Source organism: Colobus angolensis, unplaced genomic scaffold (genome assembly GCF_000951035.1).
Source record: "Colobus angolensis palliatus isolate OR3802 unplaced genomic scaffold, Cang.pa_1.0 Scaffold546, whole genome shotgun sequence".
Taxonomy (NCBI): Eukaryota; Metazoa; Chordata; class Mammalia; order Primates; family Cercopithecidae; genus Colobus; species Colobus angolensis.
In genome coordinates, this window is record NW_012118999.1 from 135285 (window position 1) to 151548 (window position 16264).

At 39.9% G+C, this 16264-nt stretch overlaps 1 long non-coding RNA gene across 1 annotated transcript; it reads right to left on the minus strand.

Moving 5' to 3' along the window:
• Nucleotides 1-920: 920 nt before the first annotated feature.
• Nucleotides 921-4932, minus strand: LOC105525609. The gene is made up of 3 exons (XR_001003953.1): nt 4885-4932; nt 2120-2292; nt 921-1359 (listed from the first exon to the last, which is right to left on the minus strand). It is a non-coding gene; the product is annotated as an uncharacterized LOC105525609 (long non-coding RNA).
• Nucleotides 4933-16264: the final 11332 nt, after the last annotated feature.

A 16264-nucleotide genomic window follows, 5' to 3' on the forward strand; every position in this document is an offset into this window, starting at 1 on the left:
AGAGTCTGGGCCATTCGTAGCCCAGCCCAGATTGGATTATAGTAGTTTTTCTGTTGACTTTAATCACAGTACATTGTAATACCAAGAGATGCCTTAAGGGAACTCCTATATTCCCGATGTAATCTTCATTACCTCCATCATGGGAGACCAGTCTTATTTCTCCCTGGTAGTCCAAATCAACCACCCTAGCCAGTGCAGCAACACCCTTCATTGTCTGTTGATTTAGAGGCATGAGGAGCCCAAAATGGCTGCATGGCAGAATCATTACTGTGATCCTGGTTGAACTAAAACCTGTAGGCTAGCAGAGCATAAGGTCACAGGGACAGAAAACATTTTGCTAGTGAGTCACTAGGAGTAATAATGATGCCACTCCATTACCATCCCTTGATTCCTGGACCCATGAATCTTGGCTGTGAGTACTATATATCCAGTAGTACTATATATTGGAAACTGATTCAAAGTGTATACAGCCTTACAGAAAACCTTGCCCCAGCGCTGCAAGGTATTTCTACCTAGATGGCATGAAGCTGTAAGGCCCACCTATAACAGAGTCTTCAAAAGGCCATACCACTGTTCCAGCAAGCCAGCTTCTTAAGAATGATGGGGGACATGGTAAGACCAGTGAATTCCATGAGCGTGGGCCCACTGCCACATTTGATTTGCTGTGAAGTAATTTCCTGGATCAGAAGCAATGCTGTGTGGAATACCATGATGGTGGATAAGGCATTCTGTAAGTTCACAGATGGTAGTTTTGGCAGAAGCATTACGTACAGGGAAAGCAAATCTGTATCCATAGTAGTGTCTTTTATTTTTCCTAGCACATAATGTTCTGGGTCAATCCTCCTTTCTAAAACGGTATACAAACATAAACACAGCTGATTACTTGTTGCAGGTACCTTAAAAAAAAAAAAAACACAGTATTTAAAAACCAGAACAAATTTAATAACCCTTTATATGAATTTGCTGCATCCACAAAAGTATAGAAACATTCACATTCCAGGAATCAACCTGAGTTACAGAAATTAAAACCTCTCCAAATGCATCCTCAGTTTTCCCTGGTATTAAACACAGCCATCTTCTAGAAAGAAACACCAGTGACCCATATTTTAAACTAAAGCACACACTGCTTTTTGTAAAAAAGCAAAGTCATTTAAAGCAGCTAATTAAAATACCATTTAAGCAATTGCAATGGGTAACAGGATCATAAAATTATTAGCAAAGTAGGAGTTTGTTGCTGAAGCTTCCATATGATCTTACAGACTAGAAGTAGACTGGTCAGGCTTCATAGACATCAGCTAAGTGAAGGCACCAAACTCCATTAAGTCCTCAAATTTCAGTGTCTTGTTTTTCTGAGCATCACTAGAACAAGAAAAGAAAAAGCAATGGTAAGAGGACTATACCAAGACCTATGATAGGGATTAGTTTGAAATTTTAGCCATAAAAGCTTAGTGTTGGTTTTTATACATATAAGCCATCTAGGTCAAGTACTTACTGAATACTTATATATGCTTGTGCTTTGCTGGCCATTCTGGGGAAGGATAAAAGAGGTATTAAATGCTATGAGATGCTTCGGCCTAATTGAAAAGACTTGGACAATTAAAGCTCAGGGCAGTGAGTATGACAGAGTACCAATTAGATGTGAGAGGTAGTGACTGCAGCAGATCTCAGGGAACTGTGAGATGCTGACCAATAGCACCCTAACCTTAGCAGCTATTCACAGCAAGGATAAATTCACGACCACATATAAATTATGTATTGTTTGGTTCTAATTTGGATAAAATATTTTTATAACTTAAACTACCCAGTCATCTGTGTTGCCTGGAACAAGAACTTCCTAGGAAGCCTAGTGATTCTGCCCTGCTTCAATTATAAATTCCATGCCCCATGGAGTTCTTATTCTTAAACCTGCAAGGCCTGGCCTAGACACTCCCAGGCAGGTGGTGAATGGTGTGAAAGGACAGGCTAGGAAAGAGCCTCGGCCCTGGGAGCAGCACATATCTTGCTGCAGCCTTCTTGCCAGTGCTATACTCCCTAACTTTGAACTTTCAAAGTCTCCCTGCCTAGGTGTTCCAGCTATACCCGATCCTTTTACATTTCCTGTTCTCTGGATGGTACTTGCCTGACTGCTGGGGTTGGCCTCCTGCTTCCAGTTCCATCTACTTTTCTCCATGTCCTTCATGGCTTCTCTGACCTGTCATGCCAATAGATTGCTTATATTGGTAGAACTCTGATCCCAAACAGCCACTCGGAAACCTGAATTCACTCTACTTTGGATGATTTCACTCTTTTGACCTGGAAGAGGAAGAAAAGCCTTTAAGTGACTGTCCTCAGAAATACTGTGTTGGTGTTCTGCTTCCCTTATGCTTTCCATGTGGCTGTGCCTCAGGCTCCTGGCCACAACCCATTTCTTTCCTCGCTTCCACTCTCTCTCCCTGGACAATCTCATTCCCTTATGCCTGTAAGCGTCATCTTTCCTCTGATGAATCCCCTGTCCCTCCTCCAGGTTTTAGAGTATCTGAACTGGCCAGCGACCTAAGCTGCAAGCCACAGAGGCTAACTCAAGCACTCAAGTAAATTATCAAAGAGATGTTGTGTAGCTCCCAGAGTTGTTAGAAAAACTGGAGAACAAGACATGGAAAATAGGCTGGAAGAAAGGGGGCAAAGCTAAGCCACAGCATTTGTCCAGGGGGTCCCATCTGCCCCAAACACTGGACGCTGCAGTTTGTTCTGCCAGTGTTGCTCCTTGGGAAATGGATGTTGTTGCCACCTCCAGAATGAATTCACCACTGAACTTGCTTCTTTGAGCAACTTGCTCCTAATTGAGACACTCAGATGGGTGCATCTGATTGGCCAAAACTAGATCGTGTGTACATATCCTAGCTGCAAAGGGGCCAGGAAAACAAAAATCTAACCTTTTAAGACTTTATATTGGGATATGGGCTGTCCCCCATCAGGATGCATTCAGTGGGGAATTTTCCACCTATCCAAAGCAGATGACATTGGGCAATAGAAATAAGTGAGAGAGAAAGGGAAAGCAAAGAATGGAAAGGAAAGGAAAAAAAACAAATGTCCACCACAGAGACATGTTTTCAATTGCCCACTGTACGGCTTTACTAGATCTCCTACAAATACCTCAAACTGTGTGTCCAAAAGCAAACCCTCCATCATTTACCCCCAAAGTATTCCTCCTCCTCTCTTTTCTTTCTTGGTATCTGATTGTTTCCTCTTTCATCCAGTCACTCAAGCCCCTAAACTCAGTTATTCTCTCTTCCTTCTAATGCCTCTGGTCATCAAATGCTTTGGATTACATATACTTTATGTTTCTAAAATATATTTCTTTTTCTGAAAGGTCACTGCCATTCCTTCAGGTCCAACACTCATCAACTTTCATCTAGATGAGCACAGGAGCTCCCTACTATTCTCCCAGCCTCTGACATTTCTCCATGGCACTTGTCACAGTTGCCACTGCATTTGTTATGGGATTGTTTAATTGTCTATTACCCATCATCCTCTTGTTCTACTTGATTCTGCCGTCATAATGCCAACTCTGTGGTTATCTAACAGTAGAACAGTGAGAGAACCATCTCTAAATAAATGGAATTAGGCTTCTTTATTAGAATCTCAGATGACTACCTTCTGCCTTTTGTCACCCTGAGAATTGTGGCTATGGAGTCACAATGTTCCCCTGTAAACCTGACTCCTAGAAAAAAAGTAAACTGAAAGGAAACAAATGAGAGGCTAAGTACATCAAATTTCTTCTCAGGTCATCCTGAGTTCACTAGACCTGGAATGGAGCATGGTGCTTGTTGTCATTGTTGAGTTAGAAGTGTAGTAACTAGTCTGCTAGATGGTGCCCAGTGGGCCACATGTCTTAGTATGTATCCTTTTCTCTTCTCTCCCGCACTGAACCTGGACTGGACCTGTGACTCTCTTTAACCAACAGAACTTGGCAGAATCTAGTGCTGGTCCTGGAACTAAGTCTTGAGAAGACCTGGAAGCTTCCACTTCTATGCTTTTGGAAATTCTGAGCTTCTGTGTTAGAAGAGTAGCTACCTTTCTGGAGACACCACATGGAAAGACCTCATGAAGAGGCCACATGGAAAGGGAGAGGCCTTGTACAACCATCTCCACCAAGGCCCCAGGCATATGACAGAGCCAGCTTGGACAATCTGGTCCTGTTGAGTCCCCAGATACCCACAGTCTCAGTTGACCACATGTGGAACAGAAGAACTGCCCAGATGAGCCCATTAAACCCAGTGAATCATGAGAATAAGGAAATGTTTTTTGTTTAAAGCTTTTGATTTGAAGTGATTCCTTATGCAGCAGTAGATATCTGAAACAGGGGGCATTGATTAGGTGTGTGGTATTCTTTAATTATTCATTTAACTGAACTCCACTTCCAGGCATTTAGTATGTTCTTCTGTGGGTTGATATTAGCTATTGAATGCAAAACCCCTCTAGTTCACAATCAGCACAAGTCTTTGATTTTTTTTAAAAAAAGGTGAACTCATTTGATGGCCTTTATCAATATTTGAAGCCCAGAAAAGCACACACATAACAAAACCAGAGCTTCAGGCTATAAATGGAATTGGCTCGATTATTCTTGCTCTTTTCTCCATCAGCCTTAGCATGGCACCATTACTGTGGTCCATGAGATGGCTGTTTAGGGCCTGAAATAGATTGATCTGAAGTTCCTTTGGCAAGGAATAAAGACAATAATAGGTAGAAGGATGAAGAAGTTTTAATTTAGATAAATTTTATGAAGTAAGAAGGAAAATAAAAGAAAGCCACCAAATTGAATAATGTCCATCATGTTTAAAGATGTTAATTCGACCCACTGTCACCAGGGAATGAACCTTATCTTGTGTTGACATTTCCCCTTACATAAAGTAGATTTGTCACTGGGAAGCAGCTGTCTGGCCAGGAACTGTGTCTCCCAGCACCTTCTGCATCTAGGTGTGGCCATATGACTAGCACTTACCAATGGAATGTCAGTGGAAGTGATATGTGTCGCAATAAGCCACGGCTTTTAAGAAGTCATTATTTCTTTTCCATGCTCCCTTTCCCATTACGCTGGCTGGATATAAGTGACATCAAGGCCCTAGGGGATAGCAGAACTCCCAGATGGAAGAAAGCTGGATGTCTGAGTCATGGCAAGGAGAGCCATTCACCAACTAGGAAACCACCTAGAACTATTCCATGGGAGAAATAAACTTTTGTTGTATTTGAGCATTTCAAAATTTGAGGTTTATTTGTTGTAGCCACTAGCATTTCCCTAATGAATATAGTTATTCACTTATTTGAAAATTCACATAGATTTTTTCATAGATGAGATCATTACTAGTTCTGAAATTACGGGGGAAGTTCATTCATTTTCCTTAGCCTCTGTTCTTACATCTATAAAATGGGGCTAATGCTCTGGATCTCCAAGGATTGTTCTCATACCAAATGAGATACTATAGTATTTGCAATAAATGAGATACTATAGTATACTATACTATAGTATATATAGTATAGTTTATACTTAATTTATATTTAGTATATATAGTCATATATAGTTTATACTATAATTTATATATACTATAGTATACTAAACTATAGTATCTCTTTTATTGAACATTACCATAAACCAGACCCTATATAAAGCACTTTATATACCTTACCTCATTGAATCATCCCAGTAACCCTATGAAGTAATTTCAGTTTAGCCTCCATATTTCACATGTGAGAAAACAGAAGCTTAGAGAGGTTAAGTACTTGTCCCATGTTACACAGCTAGTCATGGCAAAGCTAGTATTTGAACACAGGCAGCCTGACTTCAGAGGCCACACACCCAGCACCAGGCCTCTCTGACTAGGACAATATAGAGCACCCAGCATGGAGCCTAATACATAATAAATGAACAATAAATTTGAATTTTATTTTCCCTCCACTTTGAAGAAAGAGACAATACAAAACCTAACTATAAACATATACATTTTTGGTTAAGTGCACAAAATACACACATACACAAATTTACACAACCTTCGCTTTATTCACACTCATATTCAGCTTAGTATGTTTAAACTAGAGCTAAAACTAGAATTTCCTGGAGTTCATGGACAGCACTGCTGTATAACATACACAGGTCATCCCAACCAAGAAGGTTATTTTGTGCTCATAGCCCAGCTGCAGCTGCATGCTTCAAAGAAGCAGCAAGAACACTGAAGAAATGAATCCCAACATGACTAATGCATTTTAAAGCTGCTTGTGAAACATTCATGTTATCGATCTGCTGGAGGAAAACCGGCAGAAAGCCTAGCTCAGGATGGACGTTACTGCAGGAAGTGTAGTAACGCTGGGTCCCTAAAGTCTTTCTCATTTCATTTAATATATCACATATTTTTGAAGCAAACTAGTTTAAACACCTAGTCCGAAGTATATCTTAGAAATAGACTGAACTTTATAGTTTTGGTCATGCAGCACTTTGTATACCTGAAGTACTTTTTAAAAAATTACAAAACCATAACGGGAATGCTAGTGCTTTCTCTAAAGTCCTATCAACTATTATTAGATTGTCTATAGAACCCAAGCTCGGAGTACTTTTTCAAAGAAGGTGCAGCAATTTTCCCCATTCTAATTGCCATACCAAGAGTAATCTGTCTTCTGGGCTTTGGAGCTGCTGAACCACTTTATTCTTTTGCCTAAAGTTTCATCAAGGCAATATGCTTAATCAATGTTTGCTGATGTTTATGGTCTAATGCCTACTGACAGCAGGTGCAAAAAGAAAAAAAACGCAAAGTGTATCCCCATTTGCATAAAAAGCTTCCTTAAATTCACCAGCATGCTGTTTTGCTGTAATTTTAGTAGACAGGTGATTTTTCATGGCACCTTCATGAGTTGCTTTCTCCCCTGTCGCTGGCTCCATTTCTCTACCTGCTGTTCCCAGAAGCTGTGGTCTTACTTACACCACATGTGGTAGCCCCTTTCAGACTATCTACTTGGCTCGTTGATCAACTCTCCTTAGTGCTTGATTTTCATATTCTGGTCCAGGAAACAGACTCTATCCCTGAGTAACTTAGAAGCTGTTGCTAATTTATGTGTTAAGCCATGCCAAAGGTGGGCTATGGGATTGTACAGGCATATCCCAGAGATAGGCATGTTTGGTTCCAGACCACCACAATAAAGTGAGTCACATGAATATTTTTGTTTCCCAGTGCATATAAAAATTATGTTTACATTATATTGTAGTTTATTAAGTGTGCAATCGCATTATGTCCAAAAATATATATTTACACCTTAATTTAAAATACTTCATTGATTAAAAAATGCTAAAAATCTGAGCCTTCAGTGAATCATAATCTTTTTGCTAGTGCAGGGTCTTGTCTCTATGTTGATGGCTGTTGACTGATCAGGGTGGTGGTTGCTGAAGATTGGCATAGCTGTGCCAATTTCTTAAAATAAGAAGACAATAAAGTTTGCCACACCAGTTGGCTCTTAAATCCAATATTGTGACACTTTACCCCTCTGTTTTCCTCTAAGAGTTTTATAGTTTTAGTCTTACATTAATGTCTTTGATAGATTTTGAGTTAATTTCTGTGTATGCTAAAAAATTAGCCAGGAATGGTGGCACGCGCCTGTGATCCCAGCTACTCCAGAGGTAGAGGTAGAGAATTGCTTGAACCCAGAGGGGCGGAGGTTGCAGTGAGCCGAGATCGCACCACTGCACTGCAGCCTGGGCAACAGAGCAAGACTCCATCTCAAAAAATAAATAAATAAATAAATAAATAATAAATTTCTGTGTAAATTTAAACACCTAGTCCGAAGTGTTTGGGATTTCATTTAATATATCACATATTTTTGAAGCAAACTAGTTTAAACACCTAGTCCGAAGTATATCTTAGAAATAGACTGAACTTTATAGTTTTGGTCATGCAGCACTTTGTATACCTGAAGTACTTTTTAAAAAATTACAAAACCATAATGGGAATTATGTGGTTGTGATCTAACTTCATTTCTCTTTTTTGCTTGAGGATTTCCTGATTTTAATTATTTCTCCTCACTCTACTAAGTTTGAGCACAAAACTCAGTCACTTTGTGTATTCTCTTCCTCTCACCACCTGCCCACTATTTTCTATCTTTTCAATGTGTATCTTTTGAATCATGGTGATTGTGTCGATCAGCATTCTAAAAATCTGAAAGCAGATTTAGTAGAGAGTCATGGGTACTTGCAGATTCACGAGAAAATCTAGAATAGGGAGCTAGATTGGGACTCGAAGAACAGCCCTACATAACTGGTCATCAGGGGGAACTGCTACCTTGGCCTCAAGCAGGAAAGTAGCTACTCATTAGGTTCCCACTAGAATTGCTGACTTCCCAATGGTATCCTTGCTGTGATCCAGGGATCAGGACATTACTGATGCTGCAACCGGAAGCTCCAAGATTACACCCTTGCCTGCTAGATGTGCACTGGCCAAAAAAAAAAAAAAAAGGGTGCTCCACACCTCACCTCTTGATGCCCATGAAATCAGTGACTGGACACTGAAATCCTGCTGCAGAAAATCCTCCACAGAAGGTGCTGTGAAGCACCTTCACAAGTGTGCTTGCCAGAAAAATATTGCAAAAACAGTAGAAAGATGTCCAATGCCTCACTTCTGCCTTTCAAATCTCCTTTGGGTGAATCTAGTTAAAGAAACCTAACGTCATCAAGAACTCTAGCTGCAAGGGTGTTTAGCAAATGCTTCTTTCAGTTCTCCAGTCTCTGAAGAATAGGAAGGCATACCAGATAGGAAGCTAGAAGTTGAGTGCCCATGCCCCATTTTTCTCATATTTGCCATCATGATGAAAGTGATGATGACAATGTTAAAATTTATATACAAGGGATAGCAGCTGTCATTGCCACATACATGATCTAGCAGCATTTGAAGCCATAAGATGTGGCTATGTGATTTCATGCCTTCTCTTAGATTGTTATTAGGCAGTACATTTCTCCTGTTATATTAAATGGATCCAAATTCCTAACAAAATCATGAAGTCAGAGAAGTGACTTTCTTTGTGTCCCTCAAATTGCATCTAAGAGTCAGCCACTACCCACTGTCTCTCCAGGTTGTTCTCAGTAACCAAGCCCTCCACTCTTCGGCTTCAATTTGTATTTCACAGAAGACTATGCATTTTGAGTAAACTAGGGGGATCTCCGCTTCATTCCATAGTGTCACATTAAGATCTTTCCGAGTTGTTGGTTACTTTCAATGTATTTTACACTCTAAAGGCTTATATTAAGGCTGTTTGTCCTTGATTTGCCCAGGTCACTCAGACAGCAAATCAATTCACTAAAAAGCCGGGTACTGTACTGGTTACTTACAGTCACACATTTAGAAATCTTAACTGTTTTTTTCACTTTTCATTCAGTTGAGTCAGTATCATCCTGAAGATGAAGAGCATATAAAGGGAAGTAAAGAATCCAACCACTCCTTTCCCCCCCATAAATATTATTATATGTCCATTGCTCTCTTTCTACCAACCTCAGTTTTCTTGATCCTAAGTTAATACAGATTGAAGATAGATTCAGCTCAGGCTTTTTATTTCTTCTGTCTAGATCCACTGAGCAATTCATGCTGATCTCTTACCCAAAAAGTTGGATATGGGGCTACAAGGTGTAGGGGTTTAGGATTAGCTTCCTCTACAATTAAATTCCGAACTCAAATAATTTACTGTAACCACTTTTCACCATCCCTTGGCTGAGCCTTCTGCTGCGGTGGCTTAATGCTTAAGCTCTATGATGAGCCCTAACTTCTTTGGGCTCTCTCTTTCTGCTGTTGGCAGATGTTGGCCAAAAATGAACTTATTGGCCAACAACTTTCAGGTGGAAAAAAGAGCAAGCATTCTTTCAGGTAGCAGAAAGAGCAAGACTTGTTGTGGAAAGCTCTCTTAAAAGTCTGAGGTTCGCTCTGATTAGACCAGTTTAAGCTAAGGGGCATCTCTTAAATCAATTATTGTGGCCAGAGGAATGTAATGTAGTAATTGGCTTAAGCCAAGATCACATGTTCTATCCCTAAATTTTGGGATAAAAGTCTTTAGATTGCACAGATTCAGCATGGAGGGTGGATTCCCCATCCCCAAATCAGGGACTGTCACCAGAAAAAGGAGAACAGAGCTGGGGAGATAAATGACTATAGTCTTTCTCCCTGGCCTCTAGAGCCTTAGCACCTAGCACAGTACCTGGCACTGCATAGACTACTTAATGAAGGAATAAATGTGTGGTATATGAGTGCTACTATACCCTAAGTATTTCCTTTCATCACTATAGCCCAACTTTTGCAGGGCAAAGAGGCATCTGATTAATTGTTAACTGGCATCCACTAAGTATTCCTTTAACCACATGTCCTTCCTTTTTTTTTTAATATAACTGAGCTCTGCTTGAGAAGGTGAGAATCAGCTGAATTACTCAGCAGCCATCCCGTCATTTCTGAAGAAATCAAATGGAATTGAGTTGCCTGTTTATATCTTCAGGGGCAATTGAATAGTGTCTGATAGAGTTGGGAGCAACTCAATTGCGTTTGAAAATTTTTTCTCACTATTCAATTAGGCCTAAAAATTATTCTGACATAACTCCATGGCATGTATCAATTCTTCTTGGCATGAGAGCCAGCCTAAAGAAGACCCTTTTTTCAAAATCTTTAACCAGTAATATTAATCGATATTCAAGTTATCAAAAATAAATCTGAGTGTTCTTTTAATGACTATAAAGAAAACTAGAGAGTTTTTCTACACAAATAGCTATTTAAATAGGTAGGATTGTAGCAGTAGTAGCCAAAAGCATAAATATAGTTGGGGTAAAATTGCAATCTTAAGGTTAGAGAAAGAGGCCCTGCAGAAAAGGAACAAGAAAGCTATCTATATAAGCCTTGCTGCAAGGTGCTCCTTCCTCTGGACCAAATTACAGATAAGTAATCTACTGTTTAAGATCTTCCCTGAAGTGCAGTTCAACACAGAGAATTTTACTTTGATCTACCGTGAGGCAGAGAATGAAATTGATATAACATGAGTTAGGTAAACTCTCGTAAATGGATTTTCAATTATTTGGTCTTACCTACTCTGACTTCGAAGGCCTCAGGTCTCACCTACTGTAACTTCAAAGGCCTCAGGAGTTTCACCCTCACTTTTATTTCTGCTGTTTTTATTTGTGACTCCCAAGTTCTACAACAAATCGCTGAATCCAAATAATGAAACAGAACATTTGGGGGCAAGGGGATATCATTACCCTATTCCATTACCACAGGAGCCTGTCCTCAGTGAAACAGTCAGGCAGGTGTTTTGTCTTTGGCAGTGTAGATCAGCATCTCCAACCACTTCTTGCAAAATTCTCTAACCCTTGGGTAAATTTCTGTCTCTCAATTCCCCAGTGGCCCATGCTCTTTCTTCCTGTATTTATTAACTGTGCTCTTCAATCGTTCACACCCTTAGCTATACATTAACTGATGATAGCTGGAAATACTACTCCACCTTGGATATCTGAATTTTGGTAACTATTAGAATCTGAAAATGATCAAATATCAGCAGTGGAATTTCAGCCACCAGTCTTTGAGAAGGTAGGACTTCGATGTAGTTCAGGTAATACTATGCTTCTTGATTCTAGGTGTTGGTCATATGGGTATGTTCAGGTGTACAATTTGCATACTAAATGTATATGTGTATTAGACTTAATTCAACATTGTTTTTCAATGCAGGAGAAAGATAAGGATGTCTGCATTAATGTATGGGTGAAAGAAGATAGATTTGAGAGATTTCATCAGTATAATCAATAGGTCTTGACAGTTAATAGAAGGTGAGTTAGGGAGCAATAGTGTTTCAAATGCCAGGTTCATGGTGTTAGTGGTAACCAAGACAGGGGTCATGGAGGAGGGATATTGGAGGAAGATTAGATTGGGGAGGAAATAATGGGTTTTATTTTTTGATGTGCTGAGCTGGAGCCATTGAGGCCATAGACAGCTTGAAATATCTTGAGAGAATCCTAAAAATATATATAAATCATTGATGTGTCATTGGTAAGTAAAGTGATATCAGTTAAAAGTTGGCCAGGAGAATAGGCTTGAATGTATTCTTTGAAAGAGATCCCTGGAGAGCATCAATATTATATATTGGGGGAGGAGTAATGAAGCCACACAGGAGACCAGAGAGGAGTGATCAGCAGGACCAGGTAGAGCAGTTGCATGGCAATCAATCATTTTGGCAATATCTCAAAATGCTTTGATGGGATATTATGTCGCAAGTATGTTACTTTCCTTCTCCGCCTTTCTTTACCCTTCTTGAACTCCCTCCCTAATCTCTGTCTATGCTCCGAACTTTTCTGAGGCCACAGTTCATGGAAGGAGTGGAGGGGAGGGAGAAGGTGTATACAGTAGGATGTCTAGTGATTAGGAAACCTGGGTTCTAGACCAAGGACAGAGCTGAGTGCATCTGGGGACCTCTTCTCACCTTTGAGCCCCAGTTTCCTCATGTATCAAATGAATAGGTTGAAACAGCAGATCTTTAAAGAATACAAAGAACACCTGCAGTTTCTGTACTGTATTTCTGCTACAATTGAGCAGCAAAATTGATACCCTATTGGCTTCTGCAGCAAATGAGATATAGGACATAGAGTCAGAGTCTGGAGATGTGGGAAGTGGATTAAAGCTGCCAAAGAATCAAAAGTTTTAGCAATCAGTATGGCACGGGTACCTGCCAATCAGAATGGGCCACCAACTAACCAGGAAGGATGCCAGGACATTAGCAACTCATGATGTCACACTTGTATACACTGGTTGCATATGCAACTCCTATTGATTGCCACTGAGACGTTGCATAAGGAGAGGTAAAGAGGGTGAGTTCCAGATATGGTCAATTTAGGTTCTATTCCTGGTTCTGCCCATTCTAGCAGTGTGATCTTGGAATGGTTACTAAACTTCTCTGTGTCTCAGTTTCCTTATCTATAAAATGAAGATAATCAAAGAGTTGGAAAAATAAGTTTTTAAAAGTTTTAGAACAATACCTGGCACTTAGAGAGTACTAATAAATGCTAGTTATTATTATTTCTGAAGAATGGCCCTGGGAGTATCTGCTTCCACAAACGCACAGAACTGCATCTTTCTCCTTTACACATGTTGAATCCACATGGGTAGGCAATGATTCATTCATGAAACCATGGTCTCCCCTTGGAAAAACTCATAAATCCAATTAGCCTCTCAGTTCAACTAAACAAACTCTGGACAAATCCCAATTGCTTCAGATACTTTATTTAGACGATTTCAGTAAGGAAGAAAACACCTTTGACAGGAAACCAAAAACTCACAACAGACATATTTCATGGTTGGAACTACAGGAATTTCAAAGACATTTTCTTTTCTGGAATAAGGTTTGTGAGATTTGACTAAAATGTTATTTAAGAAGTAGGATTGTTAAGGAAGAGACGCTTTATTTGTGGTATAATTATTTCATCCCTACATACTGAAATGGACTTTTGCCTGAGCACTTGCTTAAGTTCTGTTTAAATATCTGTTATTTTGTGGGAAGATAAAGGCTCTTAAATCACAAGTAAAAGCAAAAATTACAGAAGACATATTTGAATGGACAAAGAAGAGATCATAAACTGTGGCTTTCAGAAAAATCTGCTCATCTACGCTATCTTCTACAATTTGTAAAACCTGCAGAAATGAAAGCTCTTGAAACAGCCATGGTGTGCCAGTTTAGAAGTAATTGTTGTAGATATTAAAGAAATTGATTTAAAACTAAAATTTTCCAGGCTTTCTCCCAGAAGAGAACGGGTAGACAGACAGGAAGAGATCAACGTCGTGGGTTTGCCATACTGACTCAAATGTCACTTTTGCAGACTGGCTCGCTGTAATCAGTTAATATAAAATGATCTTCCTTATTGTTCTCCAACCATATGCCTTCTTTTTCTTTAGAGCACCTCTTTCTGTTAAAATTACTATACAGGCTGAGTGCGGTGACTCACACCTGTAATCCTAGCACTTAGGGAGGTTAAGGCGGGAGAATCGCTTGCTTGAGCCCAGGAGTTTGAGACCAGCCTGGCAACATAGTAAGACCCTGTCTCTACAGAAAATGTAAAAATTAGCCAGGCGTGGTGGCCTATACTTGCAGTCCCAGCTACTTGGGAGGCTGAGGTGGGAGAATTGCTGGAGCCCAGGAAGTTGAGGCTGCATTGAGCTGTGATGATGCCACTGCACTCAAGCCTGGGCGACAAAGCAATACCCTGACTCAAAAATAAACAATGAATTAGTTAAAAATTAAAAATAAAATTACTACATGGATTATTTGCTCTCCTGATTATGGTCTATTTCCACACTAGAACATAACTCCATGAGGGCAAGGACTATTTTGTTTCTTATTGTAGCCCCAGTTTTCAGAACCCCTAGAATATAGTAGGATGCTTGATAAATACATATTGGATTAATGAGTAAACGAACAAATGAAAACAGTTGCTATAGAGACCATTTTGAATGCACTGTTGGGTACATGCAGTGTCAGATACACATTATCAGTCAAATTGGCCACCTGATCAAATTGGTAGGTATTTTGACTAAATTAAGCAGTCAAATCAATCAAAAGTGATCGGCCTGGGAATTTTGTTCAGAGCCTTAGTGTACACTTGTTCCAGCTGAAAGTGATTTTGACAAAGAGATTTAGAAGTGTCCTTCTGGTATCCCTATTCAATAGTTTTCTTCTCTAATTGGCTATTTCCACAGTCATAATTAATAATAGAAAAACAATATATTAAATTGCAGAACAATTAAGTTGTTGAGCCAAAATGGTCAATCTAGGTAAATCAAATCACATCAAGGGCTAGTTAGTGATCATGGAGCAATTGACCTGCATGTGGTCAGTATATTGACCATTGAATTAACTGATTTAGAACTTGGACAGAGCTCACTATGTGAGACCATACTCTCTGCATCCTTATATTAAATTACCAAGAAGGATGCTCTAGAGTTTGATAGGGGCTGAGTCTTACTGAGTGTTTGAGAAGTGTATAGATATCATTCATTCCTTTGGGAAAAGAGGCCTTAAGAAAAGATAGATAGAAAAGAGTAAAGCTGGCAGGCAATGAAATACCTCCCCCCAACCCCCACCAAATACACACACACATCTAAACTAAAACAAATCAAAACAAAACAGGACTCAATTCTCTAAAGTCCAAAGCACTTAAAATGAAAGTAAAACAGTGCCTCCAAAGTATATTACCAGCAAGAACACATACATGAGAGACCAGGGCAGCATCCTCAGTGTTTTGTTAGGATGGAAAAAAAAAACAAAACAACTTTCCAGCAGCTGTCTCCACTGTTGGAAAAGTTTTCTTAAAAATATACCTTACCGGCCGGGCGCGGTGGTTCAAGCCTGTAATCCCAGCACTTTGGGAGGCCGAGACGGGCGGATCACGAGGTCAGGAGATCGAGACCATCCTGGCTAACACGGTGAAACCCCGTCTCTACTAAAAAATACAAAAAGCTAGCCGGGTGAGGTGGCGGGCGCCTGTAGTCCCAGCTACTCGGGAGGCTGAGGCAGGAGAATGGCGTAAACCCGGGAAGCGGAGCTTGCAGTGAGCTGAGATCTGGCCACTGCACTCCAGCCTGGGTGACAGCGAGACTCCGTCTCAAAAAAAAAAAAAAAAAATGTATATATATATATATACCTTACCAAATGCCCTGAGTTGGATAAGTGAGAGAAGATCTTTTAATGTGAAGGCAATGAAAACTATTTTGTATGCTTTATGTCAACCAACTCTTTGTGGGTAGAAACGTAAAAACAGAGCATTCCAAAGCCATATAGACAAAGTCTTCCCCAAAAGTCAGGAGGGGACTTTTGTCCATCTCATAACAACAATGATTACTATAGTTCTTCCCTGGTATAGAGTCATAGCCAGCTCTAGCTAGGATGCTGGAACATACCGGCCTCCAGGGCCAAAAATGAAAGTTAAGAGTGGAGAAGGGAGAATTGATTTGCGAATCAAAAGCATTCCCTATCGAGTGAGGAGGAGCTGTGCGTGGTGGGGGAGAGTGGGCAAATGCACTTTCATGTCATAAATGGAGCTTCTTTCCATGCTTTGTAGGTATTTGACAAACGAAAGAATTAACAAATTTTTGTTACCATTAATATATGCCAGACTCCATGCTAAATATTTTACATAAATTATTTTATCTTAGCCTTAGCAACAATTCCACATGGTATATACTATCATTCTGTTTTGCAGATGGGGATATTCAGCTCAAGGTCAAACAGTCATCAAGAAGTG